Below are 27,808 nucleotides of genomic sequence, written 5' to 3'. Positions count from 1 at the left end.
TGCCATAGGAGGGGAGCGTACAGAGAAGTCATGACGGCCCAAGTTACAGAACAGGTGTCTTATTGGGAGGAATACATTTGAATGATAAAAACCCAGGAGAGGATTATTCAGGCATCTCCATCCCTGGATGGAGGGCATCTACTATTAATGAGATGGAAGGATTCAGATTTCCAGGCCAGCTCCTGGCTACGCATGGGAGCCCTGCACTGTTAAATGTTGACTCTGGGGGACAAAGGGATCCAGGTGGTTGTGTGTCCTGGAAGTTCCTCAGTGTTAGTTACTACAAACTGCTCACATTGAACACACTCCAACCACCGGAACGTGTAGCTGGGGTCATCCATCTTTCAAAACAGGCTCAAAATATTAGAATATGTGACAGTATTAGCATAATCAGAGCATTGAAATGAGGAAACCAAACAAAAAATATCCACAAATGAGTGCAAAAATTCTTTGTTCCGGAATTGTCAGACCTTTAGTTTGGTTTGGTTTCACACAGAAAAAATCCAAGTGAGCATAGATATATAGTATAAACCTCTGTGGTTCTAGATGAGGTAATAGATCCCATTGTTGGTGGTTCAGAACTTGGTCGTATCATGTTCTCACCGCAAACAAGATCTCTTTCTCTGAAAATTCTTGTTGTGGATGTTTTGGTGTGATTTCTGTGTTCAAACCTGCTCAAAAGACCTTAACTCATCTGGCTGGACGAGTCCGATTGATCTGGACTTAAACCATGTTGGTGTGACAACCTTTATCTGCTTAATTTGGAAATTGGCTTGAATAAATGACATATGCCATGTATTTCATGGATTGAAACATTACCTGTGACCCAGGGTGAATGATGAGTAAGTAATTACATGTCAGGATGAAAAACCTGCAGGTTCAGGCCTTCAAGATTTGGTTGGAGCTCCCTGACCTTTGAGCAATCTGAATAGTTTTTATGATGTAATCCTATCTGGTGCAGCGACAGAATAAAACTAGATAGACTTTTTCTCCGCTAATTTCTTCTGCATCTGTGGTTTTTCCTACGTTCTAGGAAAGCTGGGAAATGGAAATAAAATTGATGGTACTCCTCCCCCTCCTCCTCCTCCCTTCAGCCCAGACTTCACCGCTTGCTTCCACTGACCCCTCCTCTTTTAGGCAATACTGAAAACACTGCAATATGCAGCCAAATTAAACAATGGCGGGTCCCATTGCTAAGCAGTGTCTAGAAGGACTGGGCCGCACTCCAAGCCTGTGGTCACTGGAAACACTGGTGAATGCTGGGATAATGCTAGACTTGAACAGAAGCAGCACTCTTCCACCTCCACCCATAAGCACACTGACACTTGCACACAGACACAGACACACACACACTCACACACACACATATGCATGCACATTCACAGACAAATCATGCACGCACAGACGCACACACACAGATACTGAAGCACAAAGTCAGATCCGGGTCTGTCTGCATGTACAAATTTAGCATTCTTCTATTGTTTAGTTCTGAAGCCCGTACGCATATCATAGTTGTGCCGATGATGCGTACAGTATATCATGGAGGCAGAGGTGAGTCACCTGGCCACATGGAGGTCAGGAGTGTGAGCGTGTGGCTATATGAGCAGGTCCTGGTGTCTCTCCAGGACTCCAGCCAATCAATGCACCGCAAGTTCATCCCTCTAATTACTGCAGTGGACGCCCAGCGCTTTTGCTCGGCAACTTATCAATAACACACTTCCACTTCTTCCCCGGGAGCCATAAATCTCGGGTGCTGAACCTCCTTCGGTCTCCCAGTAAACGGCCTCAGAGGAAACCTGGACACACATGTTAACAATCGTTGACAGGTCTGCCCCCCCTCAACCCCCCCTCCAGTAAAGGTCGTTGGAAAAAGGGAACATGTTTACACTTTCTTGTTGTTCCACTGACTCAACAGCGTCGCCGTTTGTCTTCGAGACTTTTTTTTTCGCTTCCTTCCGTATCACCTCTCTCGCCTCTCCTCCCTGTGTGTATGTCTCTCTCTCTCTCTCTCTCTCTCTCTCTCTCCCCCCCCCCCCCTTTACCCCCCTCCCTCCCGTGTCTCTGTCTCTCTGTTTTCTGCGTCTGTATGTTTTCGTCTCTTTTCCACCCCGTCTCTCTTGTTTCTCCTTCTCCGCCAGAGGGGCCAGGATTATGTGTAGAGTAGGGGGAGATAACCTGTAGGCCATGGATGAAGGGATTTGGGAGATGGAAAAGGTTTTTATTTTTTATTTTATGGAGTTAAGGTAAGAGGGTTAGAGGGTAGAAAGATGCTGGATGCTGCACACAGCTGTTGGATTTATTGTCGTATGGAAGGTGTGGTATTGGGGAGAGAATGACGCATGGGTACAAAGAAGAAAACACACCCAGAGCACATGATCATCACCAAATTACATCACTGAATTACACATGGGCCTGCACTGCAGACTTGAATCTTACAGCACAGGTACCTCACTGTGGTTGTACAGAGAGAGAAAACAAAGTGTAACGCTATATGAAGGAGAATCGGAGAGAAACAAGAAGGTTCAACTCAATGGTTGACACAAGCAAAGCATCCAAGTGGGCATCGCGTTGGAGTTCTGCACGTACATTTGTGCACGCGTGCAGACTTTTGGGGCTGTCTCGTTTCTTCTCCATATCTCCTCCATATCGGCTTGGACAGAACAGCACGATGAGCTTGTACAGGTTGAGTGATTCCAGGCGATGCTTCCCTCAGACGCGTCCCGGCAGTTGGAGCCATTCCACAGCTGAGAGCTCGTACGGCTCTGAACCTCAAACAGGGTGTGGCAATCCCATTACCTGCTTGTCCTCTCCCGTCTCCTCGCCATGTAGCTCTCGTAGGAGGACGGCACTTTTAAACGGACAGGTTGACTCTGCGGGGAAGGTGACATGGGGAGAGAGAGGAAGAGAGAGAGAGAGAGAGAGAGAGGGAGGCACAATATCTATCACGGTGTAACCACTTACAATTGAAATTACAACAGCGTGGTTGGATTTCACCGTGCAAGTACAGATGTAGCCAATGAGGTGATGAAGGTCACTCTGAAGCACTGCTGCACTGCTTTTCCAGCTCCGAAGGGAGTTGTTTCACAGACAAAATGGAAGACAACAGCCATGAAAGTTATTTTTACACAATAGATTCACACTAGATAACAAAACAGTTTGCAATGGCTGCAGAAGTCCTAATGGAGAACACATCTAGCGTGATGGTGTGTATAGCAGGGCACACAGTTCAATCAATATCATGATTCTCTTGTTGAATTCAGAAGTTGCTGTCTCTAATATTTTCCATTTTCTTACCCAATGAAAATACATATTTTTTTCCTATGTAAGATGATCTTCTTCTTCTAAGCTAGGTTGTTTTGTAGAATGTGTCCCACTGTTGTAGCAACCCTGGCGTGTCTATTTTGGAGAAAAAGGGAAAAAATGCTTAAACAAACACGTGTAGCAGTTTTGTACGAGTGTATGTGTCGTTTCTGTGTGTGTGTGTGTGTGTGTGTGTGTGTGCGCGCACGCTGGAATACAGTACATATGTGTTTGCGTGCTCGAGCAATGTGCAACGCATTAAGTCCTGGCAGTCCCTCCATACGTAAGTTTGATTCATATGTACAGTAGTGCTCCAAAAGACTGGTTTTCTCTCCAGGATTTGCCAAAGATGACTCACTTTAGCACTCAGGATACTTTGTAGAGGGGACACTGAATGCTCCTTTCAGACTCGGAGGACAAACAGGACAAGCGATGGTCGGCGACAGTGACAAACATCGTTGACAGTCAGCGCTCGCTGCGGTTCAAATACAGTTTCCCGGTTTGTTTTTGCTGGATCACAAAGCGGAGTGTCTTGAGAATGTGCCCAGAATTTTGCTGTCTCTCTTATACTCTTTGTGTGTTGTTGTAGCTGATAGCTCTGTGTGTGTGTGTGTGTGTGTGTGTGTGTGTGTGTGTGTGTGTGTGTGTGTGTGTGTGTGTGTGTGTGTGTGTGTGTGTGTGTGTGTGTGTGTGTGTGTGTGTGTGTGTGTGCGTGTGCGTGTGTGTGTGGGAGAGAGAGAGGAGGTGAGTGCAGACTTGGCACGTGGCCTGACTCCCCACTGCTCAGAATGTATCATGCCAAGGTTCTTTTAATTAGGCTGATGAACTGTTTTGTGGGAACTGGATCCATGCGCGACGCCATTAACACATCTTAAAGCACGACTCCCACTCTCCCTCTCCATCCCTTTATCTCTCACATGTTTCCTTTGGGGTCTGTATCTCCTTTTATTATCACTTCAGCCAGTGGCTACATTTTTCCTTACATTCTGCCAATGGTTGTGTTTTTGTAACCTGTTAGTATAAAGACCATTTTAATATTGCAGTTGTGTATTTTGGATAATTAGCAAATTTATAATTGCTTTGTTGTCTCGCATTCCCAGGCACGTCTGATCCTCCAATATACAAACAGACCGTAGAGTCGCTTCTGTTTGAAAAGGACGCTTAGATTTAGTGGCACGCACACACGGGACAGTTAGTTTAAGAGATTCACAATTCCTACGAAGCTGTACTTTTTATAGCCCTGTATTTATTCTCTGAATGCCCCGAAGGCAAAGATAACAAAAAAAAATCCTGACAAAGCACAAATGTTCTTGGACACACAAAATCTGAGCTGCTAAACCCGCAGAGGCTCGCTACAAGACATTAGCATTTGGTAAGGTAATTTGCCTTATATTTAAGAACATTAGCACTATATGAGTTTTTTTTCCATTCTTTGTGTTTTGAAAGAAAATAGCACCTGTGCACCGGCCTCCTGGAGTGTGCTGTCCGTCAGCGGGATGTTGTGTGCCGCTGTTGTTCAAGGTTGCCATGGTAACTGTCCTCTTTATTTCTTAGGGGGCCCAGAGGCTTTTTGGGTTGCATATTTTATGCGTGGAATGTAACTCCCAGAAACCAGCGTGGTGAAGTGGGGGTGGGAAGAAGTGCATGTGGAGCAGCTGACCCCACAGTAAGCTAAGTGTGAAATTACAGAAGCTTTATTATTTGTTTGGTTACATAATTAAATGATCAGATACCCAAATTAAACTGATGGTGATCTTCATCACTGGCATCGACTCAGTGAATGACGCCTTTCCTTCAGTCTGACTTTACTTGTGGTGAGAACATAGCTTGAATAGATCGGAAACATGGAGCCCGACACCCTCGTTCACACTGGCAAAGGCTGAATCCACCGTGTTCCTCACATTGAACGTTCCTAGAGGTTTGTCAGGAATCGCCAAAAACAAGGGCAGTGCTTGAGATTTATGGTGCAGGAAAAACATAATTTTCCTTCAAGTGGTATTATGGCAAGTGACACATACAGGGTCATTATTTATCAACAGTGTGGCCCTCCATGGCCCCGAACCCCCCGCGAGTGCTCTACCCCCTCCTATACCAAGTAAAATGAGTTAAAGCCTCTCATTACAAGCCCGGGCGAGGTGTCCCCTGGGAGCTGTGGAGATGAGATTCTGAGCAGTAACATCCCAAACCCCCTGTCCCTGCACCTCACGGTCCACTGACCAAGTCCTGCCATGAAATACAAGCCCGCAGAGGTCACGGTGATTGACCTCTGTCGTAAAACGCCAAGTGTGATGCATGCTCAGATGCTCTGTGTTCACAGATCCCCAAGCCATGGCTGTGTACAGTGTAGCCATGTGGGGCTTTGTTGAGTATGTTTGTGATTGTTTCTGAGTGTATTTGAAATTCTTTAGTGAGTGAACCCCTCCAAATGGCAGTGTTTACTCTGTGTCAAAAATTTTAATTGCAAAAAAGGATTTTGAAGATTGAGTTTTTTCTTAACTTGTACTTCTGTGTTATTCAAATGGATCAGTTTTCGCGTGGACAGATTTCACAATAAGCATGGCACTGGGCTGGTTTCTCTCTTGCTGAGCTCACTGATCTGCATTGAACATCCTTCTATCCATCCTGTATTGCAGAGATAAGCCAAGAGGAAATGAGCCATTGCACAGAAATGCAGTTTCTGTACAGAGCAAAAACTGTTTGAGTGGGTCAGAAAGAGTCTATTCTCATGTCCTCATCTGTCACCAGTCCTGTCCCTGGTGTGTCTGGCCAGGGTGTATGGAGTCCCACAACACCAGACTGCGTCTGAGCACCATCTAAAGACCAGTGCTGGCTCTGTATATAAACACTAACTAGGAAATGATTTCCAGACCCCCAGTTTTTTTTCCTTCTCCCTTCACAAAGCTTGTTTAGTCTCTCACTTGTTTAACACTTTCTGCTCATGTGGAGCTGCAGAGATGCCTTGTGAAAACTTTCAGAGACATGTAAGGGCCTGGACCTGTGCAATGTTAGAGTTTGAAACACGTCTCCCCTCCTCTCAGGTTGCTCTCACACTGTCAAGGTGGAAGGAAGTCGCCAGCGTGGATACTGGATGTGAATTCAGGAGCAGCATGGTCATCATTGCGGGCATACAGAAGAGTGGGAGGAAGGACAATAGAGGTGAGCTATCCTCAGGGGGAATTTCACAGGGGTAAATCAAGAAAGGGGGTTGTTGCTTTGGTGGAGAGGTCAGTGCTTAGCATGCAGGTGAACCCTTTATGGAAGCACGTAGAAAGCCTAACCACATCAAGGCAACTTAAAATGAAGTGTGGGAGTCAGCATTAGACAGGGCACCTTGTTTGGAGGTTTTGATATGGAATGATAACAGGCCCAGGCTCACTCTGCCTTGTTCGTCAATGAGATACGCGGTCACACTTGTAACAGTGGAAACCCTGCAATGTCCTCGGTAAGGATGGCCCGCGCGTGTGTGTGACTGCGCTTGCGTGTGTGTCCTAATGAAATTCAGTATCGATCTGAACAAAATAGACTTTATACATCATTCATGCTCTCTATCAATCACACCCTGCTAAGTTTTCCAAAGCTGTTTGTTTTAGAGGGGCAGAAAGAAAAAAAAAGTCCAAGCAGAGCAATAATTACTTTGAGGAGATTGTTTTAAAGTCTTTCCTTTAGCCTTTTCTCAAGGTGTAACAAGCTTATCTGTCAAAGACAATGTCCATTGAATGGACTGCTTAATTTGAAATTGATTGAGGTTCTTTTTGGTTTAGGCTGGAAAAAACACTTTTCCGCAGACCTGATAGAGACTTGGGAAATGAAAGCCGCGCCAGAAGACAGCCGTAGAAAGAAAGAGTCGGAGCACTTGGTGGTGGGAGAAGAATCCCTGAAGAGATAAAGATGCATTCTTCACAGTGAAACACCTCCCAATAGTCGAGATAGTGCCATCCTCTCCATTGTATGGTTTGGTGGATGTTAGAAAAATCCTATAGGGTGGATACAGACAAAAAAGCTAAGAAAATAAACACAGGACGTGGTAACCTGACACAGGAAACCCAGTGAATGCTGGGAGTGAGCAGTGAACCGTACTTCCTGTAGGACAGCACAATGGTGAGCGGTGGCCCCAGATTCCTAAAAGAGGCTGTAGTCGTGGGGACACGGAAGGGCAGCCTGTGTCCTCCGGTCCAGAGCTGATAAGAGCATAGATAGAAATGGCATTCATGTCTCGCTCGCTGCTTTGGGAAAACAAAACATCCTGAAGTTGCCTTGGTTACGCATTTCACTGAAAACCGAAGCTCAAGGAGTGAGATTGTGAGAGCATTCGTTTGAAAATTGTGTCGTCTGTCACATCAGTTTTGTCACCGTTTGATCTCTGGACATGGGAGGGAATCAATCCTTGAGCTTTATTGTCCCGCGCTTGACCTGAAGGATTCATACATGGAGCCAGAGGGGGTGTGACCTCACACTTCATTCTTAAACGTCTTTCTCTCCAGCTTAGCAAAGCGGGTGGAAGGTCTCTATTCTTTCTCTAAAATAACATGGAGGCGTCTGTCCATTTGTAACACAGAGGAACAGCTGGCTGCGCATAGACGGCAACGCTCAGCGTCCCAAACTGTCGACTCACCAAGTGTGTGTGCGTTTGTCTGATTCTCACAGAGAGGCGGCGACTGTCCACCCTTCCTCCTCCTCCTTCATCCTTCCCCGGCTGACCTCTACTGCCGCCTGACAAGTGATGAAACTATTGTAAGGCGTATTCCTATCCGCTGGAAAAAGTTTTATTTCTGGGTGTACAATGATTACAGAAATACACTTTATTTAAATCAAACAAATATTAGAATAATAATGTAGTAAAGTTTTGCCACATTGTGAGTGGGATTCTCATCCATCCATCTCGTCACTGCCGTGTTTCTGGTGTGGTTGTCTTCTTCATCAGGTCAAATTTTAGACCTAAAAATGTTGTAGTACACACACACACACACATACGCAGGAATGGTGCGTGTTATCCACTAATCTTTGCTCTGTAAATCTTGTGCCTTTGTGTGCCTTTTCTTTCATCTCCACAGTATAAATGTGGAAGTGCGATGCCTCTTATCAGGCTATTTTGTTTCGTTGTTGACCCCATAGCGTGAGCACGTATTCTTTGCCAGTTCCTCTCTGTCAAACCAGGCATGCGTGTACGCCAGCCCACACCTATCTGCAGCATTGTCCATTCAATGTGATTATCGCTGACCCACACCGCCTCCTGTCTCCGGGCCTCACATGAACCAGTACTTCCTCCGAGGAAGGAAACGTTCGTTACCCACGGGCCAGTGTCACACGATTGCAGCGCAGAGACCCAAAACAGGCGGGTGTTCATATGCAAACTGATATTTTCTTCTCTCTCACTCACAGGCGTAAATATAATCCACTTTCGAAACATATTGTAATCACTGAGTAAAACTCCTCGCGCTCTCACTCCTCCTCTCCACCCCCTGAGATACACACAGATATACACACTCGCGCATGCACAAACAGTGGGGCAGGAGAGGGGAGATCATTTGTCTCAATCTGCAGCGATGATAGTTTATCAGAGGCTGGAGGAGTGGAGTGGGAGCAGGTGTTGGGAGGCAAAGCTTTTGTAAAGAGACCGATGTAATCAGATCTGCAGCTCGACGCAGAGCTCGGGCTGGGGGTGCGGTGGGGGCTGGGGGCGGTGGGGGGGTGGGGGGGGGGGGGTACTTGCGCCGACCCAACCGACCGAGCGACCAACCAAACAGTTGCACAGGGTTAACTTCAGCCCACCTGGATCCCACGCCGGCCAATTAGAGAAGGGCCTCCACAGGCAACCAAGCTTCAGCTCCCAGTGTGGTACATCCTTTTTAACACGACTGACCAATTAGAGGGAAACCTATACATAAATGAGGGTCTGTTTGCTCAGAAGGAAATGCAAGTCCTCATACTTCTCAGTTAAATTGATCTTTCTTTAGGCCGTATTTGTGTTAAATTGGTTGAGGGGCGTTTCATGCATCATCCATTTAACTGAGTCGCTTCTGCTCGCCACATACTCCCGCAGTCTTTCCTCTCCTCTCTGACCCATCCACTTGTAGCAACAATAGATGGTCTTTCTCTCATTCATACACTGTAGTGTATAGTAATACTGCGGTGGTCGCTATAGCAACCTGCTAGTCAGACGATCTCATTATTGGCCCTTAGACATTTCTTTCTCACTCCCTCTCTAAGGAATTACCACTTTTCATTATGATTTCCCTCCCCTCCTCTCTCCCATCTGCCCCTCCTTCTTTATCTCTGTCTCCCTCGTCCTCCCCCCTCAAAGGTCAGATGTCCTCCATGGTGGGGAGAGAGGAAATCTGTAAAAGCATTGAGGTCTATTCAGTAAACCCCCGCCACACACCCCCATCTCCCCCGATTGCACCCCACAATCATTCTGCTGCTTTCTATAGCGGCTAAAGAAAGGAGCCAGAGAAGAAGGGAGGGAAGAGGGAGAGGGGGAGAGAGAGAGAGAGAGAGGGAGAAAGAGAGGAGCCTTGAGTCTGCCTTTCTTTTTCCAGCACATTTTGAGATCTGTTTCTTTTCTCTGCTCTCCTCTTTTCTCCCCTCAAAGCTTTCTTTTGTGTGGAAAATAGCTCCTTGAACTGATGGTGGAGTAGTGCTCTGTGTTGACTTTTTAAAATGTCCCTGTCCACAATCGATACCCCCCACTAACACACACACACACAAATGCACACACACACACCCACACACTGTATATAAGGCTCAATGAAGATACTTTCACACGTGCACACAAACACCACAATTTGTTTTGTAACTCAGAGCGAAAAAATAAACGTGTTTCATAGAAATACTTGTTCTTTACAAATTACTCTGATGTTATTTGGAAGCTTATGAAGAACTCCCCTGAAAATAACCTCACATATTTCTTATCTTTCCTATCTTCCAGGTAGCCATTAGTTTCCATAAATTTAACTGCGCTGTCTTACAGTAAAATCAGCTCGCGGGGAGCTAATACTTAACTTGAGCGAGGTAATACATTACAGTGACCTATTTTATTTTATTTTCTTAAAGTTACCCTATTGTTGCGTGGGTTTGCAGCGAAAAGTGCAGACTCATTTGAAAAGTCTGCCGCCGACTTGTGCCGTGTTCGTTTGCTGCGAGCGGCTCTGAAATCTGAGAAATGACAGTTGGCTGTCAAACTGCATTGCATTAACAAGCTGTGTTGTGAGAAAATGGAGGAAAAAAAAGAACACACACAATATGCACATATAAACGTAAGGAGAGGGATAATGCCGCCTGACAGGTTCTCGTATTAGAAAACGGGGCTGCTTAGGAGCCGGTTCATGCTGCACTGTTGTTACTTCGTTACGACAAGTGATTGACAGCCACTAACGTAAATGCGTCAACGTCAAAACCACACCTCCATTCATTTGAATTTATCTCAGCACAAATACAAATGAATTTCCCCCTACCACGTGCTTGAAACTGCTCGCCTGCTATACTCGTGTCGAATCCCTTTTCTTCCCCCCGCCAAACCAAGATGTGCCCTGCCTTGCTCATTGACGTAAAGGTCTGTTATGGTAACGAGGATGACACAGAGCCTCTCCCCTCCCGCCCCCGCCTCAGCTTTGTGCGCCATCTCAGATAGTGCACAGGCTTTCACTGGCTCTGTGTGTGTGTGTGTGTGTGTGTGTGTGTGTGTGTGTGTGTGTGTGTGTGTGTGTGTGTGTGTGTGTGTGTGTGTGTGTGTGTGTGTGTGTGTGTGTGTGTGTGTGTGTGTGTGTGTGTGTTACAAAGGGCCAGTGGACAGTGCGTAGATCCATACACCCTATTGCTCCATCACACATTGATCCGTACACAGGGCCCTATTCAACTTCATTGGCCGCGCAATCGATCCCGGGCCTCTCTGCTGCGGTAAACATTTTACTCAGCTTGCCTCCCTCCCTGATCAATACCCTTCTTTTAATAATGTATCTCATTGATCAGTTTGGCCCCAGAGTAAATTGATCAATTATTCTAATCATTTTTATTGTGGTGTGGTGTCAAATGACGGGCAAACAGCTCTGGGTTAAACGTCCAGTTCTGTCTCCCAGCACCGAATTTAAACAGACTTAGCCCGTGAGACTTTGTGCTTTGTCCAGATGTTAATGAATAATGTTCAAAAATATGGTGTGTTTTTGTGTTGCTGTGCAATTGGAACCAGGCAGATATAATATGCATGATTTTCCCTATTTATCACAGTGAATATTCACAGTGAAGAGACTGAAGGCGACTGGTTCAGTAAACGCTGCGTTTTCCTTGCGTGCTGACCGAGCTCTATCTCTCCAGCTTCATCCCCCTGATGGACGTCAAGGGCATTGGTCATCAGCATCGGTGAGGTAAATGCACTCCACCCACCACATCTCATTACTAGTCCTAATTATCCTGACAAGTCACCACCGGCTTGTATGTATGTATGTATGTATGTGTGTGTGTGTGTATGTGTGCGTGTGTGTGTGTGTGTGTGTGTCTCTCCTGGTTTCATCGGGACGCATTAATTCACGGGCACCAACACAAACATGGAATGCACAGATGTAAAGCAAGAGGAGGATCAATAGCCAGGTTGAGTCCCTGAATTCACGTGAGCCGTAGGGAAAAGGTATTTGACATCCAAAGGGTTAACAGAGGAGGAAGGGAGTGCAGGGAGGAGCGAGGAGGTGAAATCTTTGTTTGTTTGACCTCGCTGAGATTCGTCTTCATCTTTGCTCAGATTGTTCCCGGATAAGACGGAGCAAGTCTGAAGCGGCACTGAACAGATGTCCCGTTACGTGATCGTTACACGTATCAAACCTCTTCCCTCTCCTATGTTAATGCGCACAAACATATAATTCCTGGCAGATTCTCCTCAATGAGACTGGCTTTACTGTCTCTACTTTGCCTCCCAGTAGGACCAGTTGAAGAATCGGTGATTCCCACAGCAATCAACTGGCTGATCAGGTGTGATCAGCGTCGCCATGTTGAGAGCTCCCTCATTAAAGTTTCATATTCATATCCTTCCACTCCCCGAATCGCACCCCCACCCGGCCTTCCGCTCCCCCTCACACAAGTGATGCCGGCACACTGCGGTGATCCTCTGCCGCTGGAGTTTCATGCCACGCTAAAGCTTGCTCAGTCTTCCATGACACAGGTGTGAAGCATAACAGATCGGAACAGCGTCTTCCCAATGAAGCAACGCCTGCATCTCTGTGCTGCTGTCATGCTCGATGGCGGCGGATGCACTTCACTTCCTCGCTCTTACAAACGGGCACGACAGCAGCCGCAGACTCGAGCGAGGATGCAAACCCTCGCAGAAGCACTTGGTTTTCGCACGTGATGAAGAGTAAACAGTGAGTGCTGCATTCACAAACATTTGATCAATAAACAGCGAGGGGATTAATAATAGAAGAAGCTATAGCTCTTTACATTACACTCACCTTGCCAAGATAACACGCAAACATAAGACAATAAATGCCTGTGTTGACTGTGTTGCTGCACACTATTGTGTGTGTGCACAGAGAGAGCACTAATTGTAAAGGATGTGGCAGGTTAAGATAAGGTTATCTTGAAGCAGTGAAACGTCTGAGGGAGAAGGCCAAAGCTCGCAGACGGAATTAGATTGATTAGCGGAGCCATATTTGGACCACAGAGCTATTTCCAGATAGCCTTTGGTGAGCCTCATCCCTCCTCGCCTGGCACGGCTCCGCCTCCATCCTCGCCCGCACCCCGGCTCTCTCCTTCCTGCCACTGGTGCTGCACAGGAGGACAGCTGATAGTGCCACAGGCTGTCACTCACATGCTAACTGACTGGCCACTGCAGGGCTGAGATAGTCCGGGAGAGTCCCCCCTCCTCTGACATCCATGGGAGGGGAAAAAAGAAAAGGGAGAATAATAAAAAAGCAACAATGAAGGCGTCCGTAGACTTCCTCTCTGTCTGGGTGCAAATATTGTGATCAACACTCGCAGCGTTTTGTGCAGCAGAGCAACGTTTTCCATTTCATCATTCTCTGCCTTCCCGTCTCAATCTTTAACCCTGTAAGTCAACAGATTCTCGCCATTACTCTGCGGTTTAGAGTATTCTCCATTTAAAGGTTTCGTTTTAGACAGGGATGTGGTGGGAAAGTCTACACCCCCCTACCAAAAAAAAATACAAAAAATAAAAAAATCCACCACTCCATTCCTGCCATCAGTATCCTCCATTAGCCAAGCATTAGAAACAAATTAACTCTTCTCAGCTGAATGGCTTGTCAGAGGAAGTGTGGGAAAATCCTCTATTAGGCAGGAGTTAAGTGCCTATTGGGAAGCTGGAGATGGAATCCTGCCTAATAAAGGAATAGCCAACCATTGGAACGACGACTGAATAGAGGAGAATAAGTGCTAATTAAGAGAACAAAGTGTCGTATTACAGGCTAGTCCATTAACGTGAAGTTTTAGGGCCTCGTCTCACCTCTGATTTCTTGAATATGGCAAAGTTGTGTGTGCGACGGAGAGTGATCAAATTTGTTTATATCGTGCGGCGGTGACAGTTTGTAAACAGATAAATAATGAATCTTCAGTGCTCCCAGAAGGCCACGCTTTTTCATGGTCTCCGGGTGTGACGTGTCGTAAGCCGCGCAGTGAAACACGCCGCTCTCAAACTATTCGGGGCGTCGTGTCTCACATGAGCCACCGAGCCAAGTCAAACCTCAGGCCCCCGACCATCTCCTCCTCCTCCTCCTCCTCCTCCTCCCGCCTCACAAAACGGCTGAGCATTTTCCAATTTTCAAGCAGTGAAAAGTGAGAGGGGATGGCGAAACAGCGTCATGGACCGAACCGGGCGGGGACTCAAAATAAACTGGCGCAGGCTTGGCCGAGCACGGGCTCCATCTCTGTTTATCTTAGCGAGAGTGTTGCATGGGAGCCCAGTGATGAAATCAAAAAAAAAAAAAAAAAAAAAAAAGGGGAGGAAAAAATTAAACAGAGACGAACGGGCCAATGTATTTGGTGGGGGTTGCCATGGCGACAGAGTGCATGGATGCAGATAAACAGCACGTTGAGTTCTCAGGGAGGAATGCAGCCCTTTTGCCTGCGGTTTGGAGAGGAGGTTAACACTTCTCTCTTTCTCAACAGCTCCGCCACACACAACAACATATGGGACTGAGGGGAGTGTGTGTGTGTGTGTGTGTGTGTGTGTGAGAGGGGGAGCGGGTGAGTAGATTGTGCTTTAATTGTACACATCCAGGGATAAAAGGGGGAATGAGCAGGAATAGCTGGGAAAAAGAAATTGAAGTAATGCGCACTGGCTTGTTTTATTGCTCATTTATGGTACAAGTTGTATCGAGTTTCTTCCACTAACAGGACTTGGAACAGCAGAAAGGTGTGAAACAACAGAGGCCATTTATATTTCTACACTTACTGTAAGCTTTTCCATTTCTGCATGGATTGCCTTCATTTGGGGGCAAACGGTGAGTAAAGTAACCCGTCATCATTGAGCGTACGATCCCAAGAAATAAAAAAAAAAGGTCTGCTGTTGATTTGTTCCGCTACGTTCCCTCGTGAGGAATGGAAGGAGTCATGGATAAGTAAATGGGAATGGTAGTGGGTCGGGAAAGAGAGCAGGAGGAAATGAGAGATGGTAAGTAGAAGCCAATTTGGTGAGGAATGGTGGCTGTGGCTGGCTGATAAGAGGCTCTCCTCCTCAGCTCGCCGTGACAGAATGAGGAGGCCTTGTCTGTCGCGCCATTAGCGGCAGTACCTACAAGCCTCTGCCTTTTCAAACACCGCCGGCCTTCCATACAGGGGCAAAAAAAAAAAATGGAAATGGCTACTTAGCCAATGATTACCCGATTGAAAGCTACCTGTCATATGAGGGACGGGTCGGAGAGAGATGTGTGGGGGAGGGAAGGAGTGAGGGATGTTGGCCACGTCTTCGTGGTGAGACGAACGTGTTGCTGGGAGATTAAACCAAAGGGTGCGTGTTTATTAAAGCCATGTAGGGGAAGGGAGAGTGAGGATGCAGATCGCAGGGTGGGGTGTGTGTGTGTGGGGGGGGGGGTGGAATTTGACGGATGAGGGAAGGGAATTTCAGGAGGCTGGACTGGTGGATGGGCAGCGGAGGAATCAAAAGCTCTGAGTACACTGAGGTCCGCCCCTGCTCTCCTCCTTCATCCATACTTATAACTTGTTTTTCTTGCCCTTTGCTTGTTTTCAAATGTTCTTCATGTACTGCATTTAGGTGTTTTGTAAGCGTTCTAACAGCGAGGTCCACAAATCATCTCCCAGCTTAGCTGTGCTTCCTCCTAATCACAAACACCATTTTCTCCCTAGCATTCCGTCACCGCGCCGGCATTCCACCTATAGTTCCTCTCGCAGCATAATGGCCGGTTTTATTCTCCAGCTCTAATTGCTTGTCGTATCTGTCCCTCCGGCCTTTTGTTTCCGTGAGTCTCTCTTATCACCTGACTCTGCTGCTGCTATCCACCAGTGTCATGCAAACCACAAAACTCCCTACCTGGATATGGCGAGGAATGCCCTGGGCCAAGACATCTTTAATGGTCCCCCTAGGCTTGGCCCACAGTGCCATATGAGTGGCTTTATGGAAGCTATTATTAGTGTTTATCCACTGGCACTTACTGGGTTGACAAGCGTCTTGTGTCTCTCCATGTGCAGCGAGGCACTGCAACCCTGACGTCTGGTTTTAATGTTATGAGTAACGTTATGGTTATGTCTCTTTGCTCAATCGTTAACTCTGTGACCATTTTATGGGGTATTAATTGAGTTGTAATTTTGACTCAATGAAAGCATGTAAGAGTTTAATGCCCCTTTAACTTGGGATCTAATTGAAAACAGGCACTAAGCTCTCATGCTTGACAAAGTGTCAAATATGAAAGAGATATGCTTTTTCTTTCAAAGACCTGCATCTCATCTCTTCTTACATACGTACGTAAATATGTGTAAATGTATTTCCTGGCAGAGGACGCAGTAGAACACATTTAACAAAACAAAACTTACACAAATGTATTACCAATCCCTGTTATGTTCATTAAAAGGAACGGTAAGGAAAACAAGCGTGCGCACACACACAAAGACACAGAGAGTGAGCGAGAGGTTTGGATGGCGCTGCGCAGTGATCACATTACCTCATCTCACATGAATTTCAGAGGCCTGAAACCTGATATGCATGCAATTGTTATTTTAAATCACCGTCTGGGAAAGCTGGACCCAAGGTCTACAGAGTCACAAACCCGGGGGGGGGCTTAGAAACCAGAGAGGGGGGGAGGGGGGACAGTGACAGGATAGGCCATAAGGGCAGGTGGTGTGTGACGGCGCAGTCGTGTTGAAGCCAGAAACAAACAAAAAAAAACGATTTTAAATTCTGTTAGTTTCCTTGATGGCGTCGCTGGCTGTTATTGCTGAGTGTGTGTGTGTGGAGTGAAGAGAAGCGAGGGACCTTATCTCTCACACGCCGTCCCTCCATCATCTGTCCCCAGTCTTTGTCCGCGTTCACACCTGCAAGGTTAATGTGTATGTGGAGGAGAGGAATATTGCATGGCACTGACTCCAAATCCATAAGGACATATTTCACCTCTGCAGGCTGGACAGGCGCCACGCCAGAGGCCAGCGCATAACTGCTCCTTCCCTTCTATCTGCGGCACAGGTTAATTAAAGTTCCTCATCCAACTCAAAGTATGCTTTTAAACAGAGTGCTATGTGTCATTGGATTGTATTTCAGTCCTTTTAATGATCGGCTCCTCGTGCGCGAGCGTGTCTGCGCGTGTGTGTGTGTTCAAAAAGACATTCGGGTTTAATTTGGTGAATTGGTGCACACACGCTTGGCACACAGCCCATTTTGAGGCTTTAAATACCGCCGCAATTTAGACGTATTTCAAGAATCAACACGAGTCTCACAACAATGTTTAACCCCAGCTTGTTTGAAGAATGAATCGTACGCTACACGCCCATGAGGGAATGATTACCGTCACTTATTCCATCCACACAAAGGTGACGCACGCGCTCAAGGGTGAAGTTGCATCACCTGCAAAATGAATTCACCAGGAACTTTTAAATAACCGTACACCAGAGGCCAAACGGGAAACACCGTAAAAGACCAGACCGGGGGTAAATTTCGGGAGACGACCCATGATCTCTCTGCGCAACAAGCCGCCGAGCTTCAGGCCCTCGCATCCCTCTGTAGTGACGTGGAAGAACTTTGAATCAACGAGGGGGGAAGTCTCTGAAGCGACTTCACATCAGCACTTATGTAAAAGTCTTAATGAACAGAATGAGAGATCACCTGAGGGAGCCAGGATGAGGCCCCCCCCCCCCCACACACACATACACATACATACATTTACTTCTACGCATTAAGGGGTATTCCTGCGACTGCATGCAACATCTGTAAACACATTGAGGCATATGGAAACACACGCACTCAGTGTGTGTGCACAGCGGTACAGTGTGTGAAATTATTCTTTATGTAAACACAAATAATTGTGTGGAGAGGCTCCCGTTAATCATTGCAGCAGGATTGTTTTAATGCAACAGTAAAGGAAGCCGACTCCTTCGCTTTTACCAAGCACTTGTTTCTCTGCCTTCATCTCTTCCTCCCTCTTCCACACCCATTGACTCATTCCAGGTCGTTGAGCCATGGCAACAAACAGGACTGTAGTTACCGCTGAATCCATACGTTGAATCCATAAGCATTAAACTTTATTTCATAATTATTGGAATCATTTAAAGTGATTCGGTGCGTTGGGCGCTGCAGGGCACATTTCCTCAAAGTCCCCCTCTCCTCTCTGCGCTCACCTCTGTATCGCTTTAACCCCCTCTCACACTTCTTCACCTCCTTTTTTCTTCCCCCCTATCTCTCCTTTCCTCGGGTGATTTATTGGATGATGAACCCTTCTCTTCCTCTCCGTGCTTTGGGCATCCAGCCAATGGGACCTGCTTTAATTGATGTCAGTAACCTTGAGAGATAGTTAAAAGGGCAAACCTCTATTAGCATTAGTTTATGGTGAGCAAATGAATACACACTGTACACGTGTGCACACAAAGAGTTTCCAAAGACAATAGTGTTGAACGCTGCACAGCAGAGGATGTATGCCAGTGTAATGCATAGATATTAGCGGTAATTCTCTGAATACTAATCTTGTAGACGGCTGTTTGCTGTAAGTAAACATGAAGGTGTCGGCTCTCTACCGAAACCCTTTTCCCTTAAACGCTGTAAGAAATACATTACAACTAGTGCAGAGCCAAGATAAGTTATTTCTGGTTGGATAAGCACAAGGGAATGTGTCTGTAGGAGCCCAAGAATCTACATTAAGGAGAGATATCTGTTAATTAAATCTGTCCCTGCCTGATCTCTATCTGCACCGCGTAACTTACACTGTTGCCGGTGCTCCTGCTGGATAAACACACACGCACACAGCGCACACACACACACACACACATAAACACATACACACACACACACACACACACACACATAGCGAACAAGCACAAACACAAACACATGCACAGAAGTTAAAAATCCATGATCCTTTCTGTGCAAAGTACAGGCGGTACAGAGTGTACAGAATCCTGTGATCTTACACTCTGAGGTAATATTGTCCAAACAAGGGCGTCTCATTCCACTCAGTTTTAGCGTAGCACTGTTGCTATCATGCTCACACGCTAACCCCACAGCCTCTTCCTTCCCTACTTTGTCAGCAGTGTGATGTAGCGTCAATTGCTAAACTACCAGCAGCCCGATCAAATATGTTCAAGCATGTGCAAGCCTGGATATCAATGATGTCAATATCAAGCATTGATATCAGAGATCATCCGCAACTTTGTGTTTTGTGTTTCATCCTCTCTCCTCTTCCTCTGTAGCAACATGCCCACAGCAGCCCAGTTCATATCAGTGTAAACAAAGCCTCCCTGATGCTTTAAGAGAAGTAACGACGGCACTGCAGAATACAGAGAGACATCAAATTTTAATATTTAATGGAACTTGTTTAAACTCGCCTCAGTGTTCACGGGCAAATTTACAAAGAAATTTTCAGCACCACATCTACAACACCATATGTGGCTCCAACTTCTTCAATTTGTGTTCATCACATGTGATCCCTGTTATTTTCTTGGTTCCTTCTTCATCCTCCTCCTCCTCCCTCTTCTTCCTCTTCATCTTCTTCTTCTTCTTCTTCATTGTTGCCTTCTCACACACAAATACCTTGTGAATTTCTCCCGTTATACCCGAGAAGCGCGGGGGCCTTTGGAGGTGACGGAGGAGGGGATGAGGAGTTTTAAGGGGGTGTATGCGGACCAGATGTCTGGGTTTTCACAAGGCTAGGGATGGGGGGCGGTGGGGGTGGGGTGGGAGAAGAAGCCTGGGGAGGGGGGAGTGGGGAGGAGGGGAGTGCATGGCTGTTCTCAATTACTCTGATCAATGGAAGGGAGATGGGAGGGTGGGGAGGGGGGGTTTGGAGTGAGCTGGGGGGGATTTGGGTGAAGGGGTGGCGGGGTGGGTGGGGGGGTATTACACGCTATTGTAAAGAAAAGAGGCATATTGCTAAAAAGTGAGACAGAGATCAGCTGAGGAAGGGACCGAGGGACAGTTTGACTTAATGCGATGACCTCCCACTTCGGTTCTAACATGACAATGCTTCATTTTTTTGAAAATCTGATTTATTTATATGGGTACATTTATCTAAATAACTACAATAGAAGAAACTTTTCCGCAGTGTCTCCACCGTGCACATAAATCCTATTTCCAGACTCGAGCTGCTCATTTCTTATACAGTAACGACCTTCTGACAGAGCGGCGTTGTTAACTTTTGAAGGTATTCATTAGCGCGGTGTAGGATAACAATAACGATCGCTTGATTTGCTGCTTTTAGACGGCGACCATCATTTCATTAGCGCTGCATCCAGAGGAATAAAGGATCCTAAACTCCAAGACGCTTGAGCTAAAGCCGAGGCCCCCGCAGATCAAGTGGTAGCTCTGGTCTGTGTTTTAATTAGGATTATATGTCCTCTTTAAAGGATCCTGTCTCCAAAGCCCGTCCCATTTAGAGCCCTATAGGGTTACACAAGATTAAAAGCACTTTTCCATCTTTACCCTCTGATACATCTTTGAAATTGTGCATGGTTTCCCGTCTCTGGAACACTTTATCTCCTCTCTGAGAGGGACGGAGGGGTGAGAGGAGGGGGATGAAGTTTGGGTGGAATGCCAGGATTTTTTTTTCTTGTTCTCATTTGCCATGTATTTGCTTATACGCGTAGAGGATAAACGGTGGATATTTAGCTTGTATTTTCATTTATGATATCACTTTGATCAGTCGCAGAGGAGTGTCGCGTTACACACCATAGCTTTAGTGTGTCTGCCACTTTTTACACAACAGGCCTGTGTCGAATCACAGAGATCTTCCCCCATGACCTGTGACCTTTACTCCTGTGAGTGGAGCAAGAGAAAGGCATTGGTTTCAGCAGAGGGAGGGGCTGGGGCGGGCTGTCTAGCGGCAGACTCCTCTGTTTTTTCTTCTTCTTCTTCTTAAATTTTTTTGGCCTCCTCTTGAAACCAACTTTATTCTAAACACTCGAAAATCCTCCACATGTGCAAGCAATTAAGATTCACGACTCGCTGTGGATGAGAGAGACACGCATGCACGCACAAACACACGCAAACACGTCCAGGCTTGCACGTGTGTGTACGTCCAACTATCTGAACACGTTAAAAAAAGATAGGTACACACACTTTTAAACACACAGAGAGACAAGGTGTTGGATTGAGACGGAAACAAATGACAGAATAAACATTTGTACACATTTAGCGTTCCTAAATGAAATAAATAGTTTCTCTTCTGCGCCAGCTTCCTCAGCTATTGCACCATTTCTAATTAAATTACTAATAGTACAGCTTCATGCCTTTGTTTCACCCTCTCACAGTGATGATTCAACATTCAACACTAAACACATCCAGTGAAATGACACAAACGCAGAGGGAAACAATCCCAGACTAAACAGAACTGTTCTCTGTTAGTTCCAGTGGAACAAAGTGGAAAATAAAATGGCACCAAGAATTTGAGCTTAGGTCACCGCTGAAGGAAAATACCAGGACGTTGGCCTCTGCACAAGTGTTCAATCAAAGCATCACCATTGATTGTTTGTAAAATATCTCGCTCAGTTTGAAGACACACACACACACACACACACACCGGTAGAACTTTCTTTTCTAGCCCAAGTAATTACTTTGTTTTGTAGCAGATTGAATCGTTCTTTTCAGTTTCCATCTAATCCGGAGACTTAAATCTTAAAGTCTTGTGGTTTATAGTAGTAAGATAACTTTTATAGCCTTTAATCTTCTGGAATTTTGACCAGAATTAAAATATAAACAGGGAAATACCGTATTTACTACCAGTAGCATTTCAGGAATCCTCTCCCATGTAGGAACAAATCACAAACTGGTTCACTGTGGGTACATTTGCCATAGGAGGCCTATATGACCAATCAACCAGCAGCTTTCTTCCCTCCATAACATTTTGTGTGCTGCATGCGTGTCGTTCACTGACAACAAATTACTTCGGTCTGCAGTCCTGATCTCTGGGCATCAACCCAGCCACCCCGGTGAATTACAGTAATCTGGGTTAGGAAACCGTACAGTTTGTACTACAAGTGACAGTTGTAAACATTCCACTTTTTCTGTTGATAAAATAATGTTATAGGCATGTCAGTGTGCTGTAGTGCATCCTGAGTGTGTTTCTATTGAAGACCAGATTCAGAGAAAAATGAGAACTAACCTGTGAGTGAAGAGTAGTGTTAATATGGAGCTGAAATGAAATGATGTATAAAACAAGACAAAGATGGTAAACGTCAAACTGTAAAATTGCATTAATGGATCAAAGCTCAGTTTCATTATATGGTTTTCGCTATTGCATACAGTTTTTCCTTTATAAATAGTTTCTGCTATTATTAACTGGTCTCCCATTAGAGTGTGGTAGCCTTTGTACGTGCTCCACATTAACAACAATTTAGTTAATTAGCTAACAGTGATTTGTATACCAGGGGCTAATTCCTTAAGTGGCTGTCAGGTGGACATGCGGTAGCTTTAGTCTAATTGATTATATGTACTTGTACCCTGCCATCAGTGTGTGCTGCGATGAGCAAACTCAGGTTAAATGGCAGCGACCAGCCAACTGTTGTCACTGCTCCGCTCTTAATGACATTTATATATTTTCAGAAAAGTGTTTCCTAACGTTTCTTCTCAACCAAACATAACAAGATTAGGCCTGTGTTTGATGATGAGTGTGACATGTCACCTTATCAAGACTAAATGGCTAAAGATTCACTAAGGTAACATTGGTGTGATGTGGATAATCATTACATTAATGACACACGCTCACATGGAGTGTAATTTAAAAGCAATTATGGGATCGCTAACCTTTTCAATCCAATCACCACCTAGTGAAGGCGCCGGGTGTCATGCTGTATCACCTGAAATGGTGGCAAATGGAAACATTAATAAAATGTTAATCAATCACGGGGAAGGCGACTAAGATGACGGGTAGGTCAGATGGAGTTAACGTTTTGATAGAGGTTTTGACTTCCTGCGTGCGGCTGGAGGCGGGGAGAACATTCTGCGGAAATATTACATCGCACGCCTGCAGAGAATGTGTACAGACACACTTTCATCCCTTTTAATTAAATGTACCTTTCACTGTAGGTTCCATATGTGCAAAAAAAAGCACACAAATGAATACATAAATAGTAACACACACACACACACACACATATACACACATGAGTGCATACACACACTGAAACGCAGCCTTCCCCTCCAGTTTTGCCACAGGATGCTGTTTTCCAGCTGTTTAAACCACTGCTCAAATTAGCTGCTCAGCCATTGGAAGGAAAGGCAGGCAGGATACCAGTAATTACTGTCTGATTGGTAGAGTGGCTGCAATTAGCAACTTTGAGTCTTCCCGAAGATTTACATTCATATAAAAAGCTTAGGGAAGCAAGCTGCGGTTTCTGCAAAGACCCTTATGGGTTTAATGGTTCTCTCCAGGAGCGAAGGTAAACAAAAGACGGCGTCGTTGGACAACACTGCTCTGTATTAATGATGTAATGTGGATTTATGCGTCTATATGGAAATGCTCTATATGCCATACGGTCCGTGGCTGCATCCAAAACCACAAAGTTTGCTCTGGAAGGAAGTGGTTCTCAAACTGTGCTATGTGTACCACCAGTGGTACATCTGTACCGTAGACAAGACATTTCAGCAGCAAATCATAACTAAATCTATGAAATTGATGTTACTTAGCATTACAAACAAAACAGATGAAGAACTTGATGTTCTTTTGTTTGAGAGACACCCATACAGAGAATGGGAGCAGAATAATGTGTTGTTTTGAGGCTATGAACCTGAAATCAGATATATACTTACAGTAAATGCACATGCCATCCCATTTTCATGACTTTCTATTTTGCCGTGTGTTGTAATTGGAAAACAACACAGCGAATAGCAAAAGATTTTGGACACAGCTTGCGATTGTGTCATCACAAGTAGATCATTGCCAAACATGAAATCCCCTACATGTGTTCTGCTGGTCCTTAACACTTCACTTGGACTACTACAAACAAAGCAAACAAAATTTATCGTGCATTAAAGCCAGCGTGGAGGAATCTATTTGCTCGCCGTATGGTACAGTGTGTGCATGCGCTCCCTCGCCAGCAGCACCGAGGAGCATCTCAGCAGTGGTCCTCCCTTATCATAGCACATTTAACAGGGGGCTAATCCAATCAGGTGGGATAACAGGGTTGCTCTCCGCGAGTGGAGGAGGATCAGGCGAGTGCTCTTCTGCTTCCCATTAGTGTGTGTCTCTCCAGCCGGGCCTGTCCTAATCCCATTTCCCCATCTAAAGCCTTAACCCAAACAAGCACACAGGACAATAATCTCCGGTCACACTCCTGTCGGCCGCCCTGGGCCTCCCGATGCTGCGAATGGAGGGCGAGCCAGAGAGATGCCAAGAGCCTGCGAGGGGACTCGATCTGGCTTGTTCAGCCAAGGAACCGCAACATCCCACAGCTTTTTTGTGTTTATCTCTCTATTGTCTGACTCTTTTGTCTTAAGCGGTTGCTGTTGCTGGTTTGTGTTTCCTCTGAACTGCTGAGCACATTAAACCACAGAGAAAACCTTGTCTTTGCAGAGATCGCTCCTCAATTGAGCATGTCAACAGAGTCGTTTCATAAACACGTTTAGTTTCGGCTGATTTGATTGGACTTGTTGTACTCATTGCCCTAACAACAGCTACAAACATGTACAAGTCGCAAGGCTTCAGAAGGGAAAAGGTCCATATTTGTGGCACGGTCAGAAAGTCATTTGATTTTTTTTTTTTTTTCAGATTTTAGACAAAGGAAAAAATAGACACGGCAAGGGAGGTTTTGGCTCTAAATCCTCGCCTCCGTGTCCCTGCTGACGGCACATGTGCCCCAGATGCAGGGTCTTGATCCAAATCCAGGCTCATCCAGACGCCACCCCGAGTGTCTCAGATCACTTACACACTCTCCAAGGACCTTGGAAAAAACAGCCTCATCCGCATTTCTCATTTTTCTCGGTTTCCATAAGAAAAATGTGGCCCCAAACTTCCTAATGAATTCCAACTGAAATATGGTTGGTGCAACAGCGTGTACCTCAAACCCTGTTCAGCTCAGCATTTTCATGTTGCATATGGAAGATATTAGTTTTTCCTTGTGCAGTCGGGCAAATTTCATCATTGCATTTCAGTTCCCAGGGATAAGGTTTCAAAACTTACAATGTAGAAATAAAGTATAAGGTGATGTTAAGAGTTTCTTACTTACTTACGGATTTGTTAAGTTGAATCAGTGTTGCCAGATTCTCATTTTAAAGCAGGTGAATGTCGTTGTGTGGTGCGATTGTGTACACAGGTGGCAGCAGAGCTTAATTGCAGCTATGAGGCTCAAACCATTCATAGTGACAAATCCTGACAAATACCTGAATTGTTGAGCAAAGCTGAATTGGTGTCACAATTTCATGCTTCTCGATCATCTTTCTGTCCCATATAAAGGAAAATATTTTTGTTCATTATCTATTAATGTATCTGTATTTCTTATTTGAGCTCCCCATTGAAGCCTGCATAACTACAAATGTTCCACGACGTCTCAACTCTTGCACAGCATCCTCGCCACATGAATCACCGCAGCTTTCTGTTTTCGCTCTGCGCACTGAGACGCAGCTGTAGCTTGAGAAACAAAAAGTGCATGTTGGAGGTTTTGTCTAGTGCTGGATGATGTCACCGATAGGACGCACACAAAACCCAACCAAGCTGATCTACGGGGAGGATTGTAAAGGACCTGAGAGTGTGTTCTTGACTCTCCGAGGGATTGGAAGAATTATTTACATTTACTATTTTACATGTACTATTTATTTGAAAGGAATTGTACAAGTTTTCACACTTGGGCATGAGACAACAACACTTTAACTCGCCAATCAATTTGCCGTTGACAGTGAGCTCATTGTTTGTTTGGCCTCACTGCCTCGTGACTCTTTCGATTGCCAGAAATGACTTATTGTATAAACTAGATCTTCCCCCCTAGATACTTTGCAACACATTTATACTTAATTTCAGTTGTTTGCCTACTCTATGACCCTTTCACATCACATCGAGTCAAGTAATTCACTGTTGATGTAAACAATTCCTGTAACACAGCTTGAAGCCGAGGTGTAAATATTGGAATAATTCTTTAACAACTGTATAACTGTGTTTACATTAGAGCCTCAATAGCACACATCTCCACGGATCATCCCTCAAATCCAGCAAAGATAGTGCTGCCTGTCTGGTGTAGTTACAGGAAGCCAACATTTTTGCCTTGTTGCTGCCTTTTTGGCGACCTAGCCAGCCCTTGTAAATTGTTTCAAATCTGCTGACAGCTGTGGAATTTAGTAGGAGAGAAACTTCAGCCATCTTAAACGGCGATGGTAAACAGCAGGTTTTAGGGTCAGTCGAACGCCTTCTGTAAAGATTCGCCATTTTACACCAAAGTTCAGCAACCGAACAGGGAGAAATTCATCATCCGCAAATGTCAGAGCCACCAAACAGCTGCCTCAATTATCTCTAATGCCTTTTGCGTAAGAGACAACTCATTTTTTCTCAACTGGCAACAACGGCAACTGTAGCACTCTGTCCACCCACACATAAAATGTTCCGTTTTTGACGGCTGTGTACCACCCCCATTAAGTCTTACCAATCAAATGGTTTGTGTTGCAGACGGGTCAGGGCCGCGGTTGGGGTGTGAGTCTTACCGATCCAAGCGTAGGAGGTGGGATTTGTGCAGAGACTGAAAGGAAATGCAACAACACGACGGCGAAGTAGCACCACGACATACACTTGCATTTAGGCTGGATAATGGCTAGAAACTAATCGCAACATATGTCCATATCTCTCGCATCCATGAGAGGGCGCTCCTCTTCGACACAGTGCCAACGAGAAGTGAAGATTAGAGGCTTCATGAAGTTGCGGTTGCATGCTTATATTAAATGAACAGAAGTGTTATATAAGTGTATGATAGAATTGAGCTATTTTGGCCGTACACAAGTTACATAATACTTCATCTAAAACTAAATTCAAAACCTTGGAAAGTTCAATATTCTAAATGAACTTTTTGTTTTTAAATTATGCAAAATGTCAGAAGTTGAAACTATTTCCTCTTCCTTGGAACACAACATGCTTGCAAAAGCAATGGTGTGCGAGGATGGTTGTAACCTTATCTTTATTCTCTGAGTCTGTTTTTCCCACAACAGTCCCTCCATAATTATCTTGCCAAGACTCTATTGTGATGACTTAAAAATCTTTGGTTTCACTGGCTACATTTACTCCAAATTCTTACCATGAAACGATGGAACAGGACAAAGTGAGGCGTGTATCTTCTTGTTCCCGTTTAAAGTTGCAGCGGAGGAAAGCATGTAAACATTTATTAACCTGCACATCTGCATGACGGCTCGGTTATTATCTTGTGTTACGACGCTCGTTTTTATCAGACATGCTGCAAGTAGATTAGATTTGGGTAAATGTACTTACATGCACTAATGCATTCCTGGTGTAAGAGTCCACTGTTACATGTTTGCAGGGTGGTCTCACTAAATAGCCTGTGGTAACTGTCCTTATTATCCAGTCAGCTTTGCTAAACTGGAATTTTGGCTCGGATAGTGACCTCGGGGAAAACATCAGTCATACCAGCAGCTGACTTATCACAGACTTTACAATCATGCCGATGCAAATATTGGATCCAGCTATTTTGAAGCCAGCGCACACTGAAGCATCTGTTCTTAGACTGACAATCTGTGTTGGCTAAACATCACACAGACAGGCATCCATTTGATTGTTGCCAATTATCACTCCAGCGGTCAAATGCTCAGGAACCGAAGTGGCAATGCTTTTGTGTTAGCGGTCTGAAATCTTTGCTTCTGAGCGTGTGCAGAGACATGTGTACCATCAGTGAGGTTTAAGAAGTTTACCAAACTGTTAAAACTTTTTATTTT

General features: G+C 45.3%; 1 long non-coding RNA gene across 3 annotated transcripts in view; it reads left to right on the top strand.

Annotated features, from left to right (window-relative positions):
- The window catches only part of LOC143003401 (uncharacterized), a 63,680-nt gene that overhangs the window by 19,963 nt on the left and 15,909 nt on the right, over window positions 1-27,808 (top strand). For 2 of the 3 annotated variants that reach the window (XR_012963861.1, XR_012963859.1), the window contains exons 2-3: window positions 6,339-6,456; window positions 11,521-11,657. This is a non-coding gene — a long non-coding RNA (uncharacterized LOC143003401). Of the gene's footprint in view, window positions 1-6,338; window positions 6,457-7,944; window positions 8,032-11,520; window positions 11,658-27,808 lie in introns of all 3 variants that reach the window. The other variant, XR_012963860.1, reaches the window with a different exon arrangement.

The sequence above is a fragment of the Genypterus blacodes genome, unplaced genomic scaffold, assembly GCF_046128005.1.
Source record: "Genypterus blacodes isolate CSIRO-AG114 ecotype Tasmania unplaced genomic scaffold, CSIRO-AGI_Gbla_v1 ptg000061l_1, whole genome shotgun sequence".
In the NCBI taxonomy this organism is placed as follows: domain Eukaryota; kingdom Metazoa; phylum Chordata; class Actinopteri; order Ophidiiformes; family Ophidiidae; genus Genypterus; species Genypterus blacodes.
The sequence above is the reverse complement of the archived record's forward strand: the minus strand, read 5'-3'. Positions and strand labels throughout refer to the sequence as shown.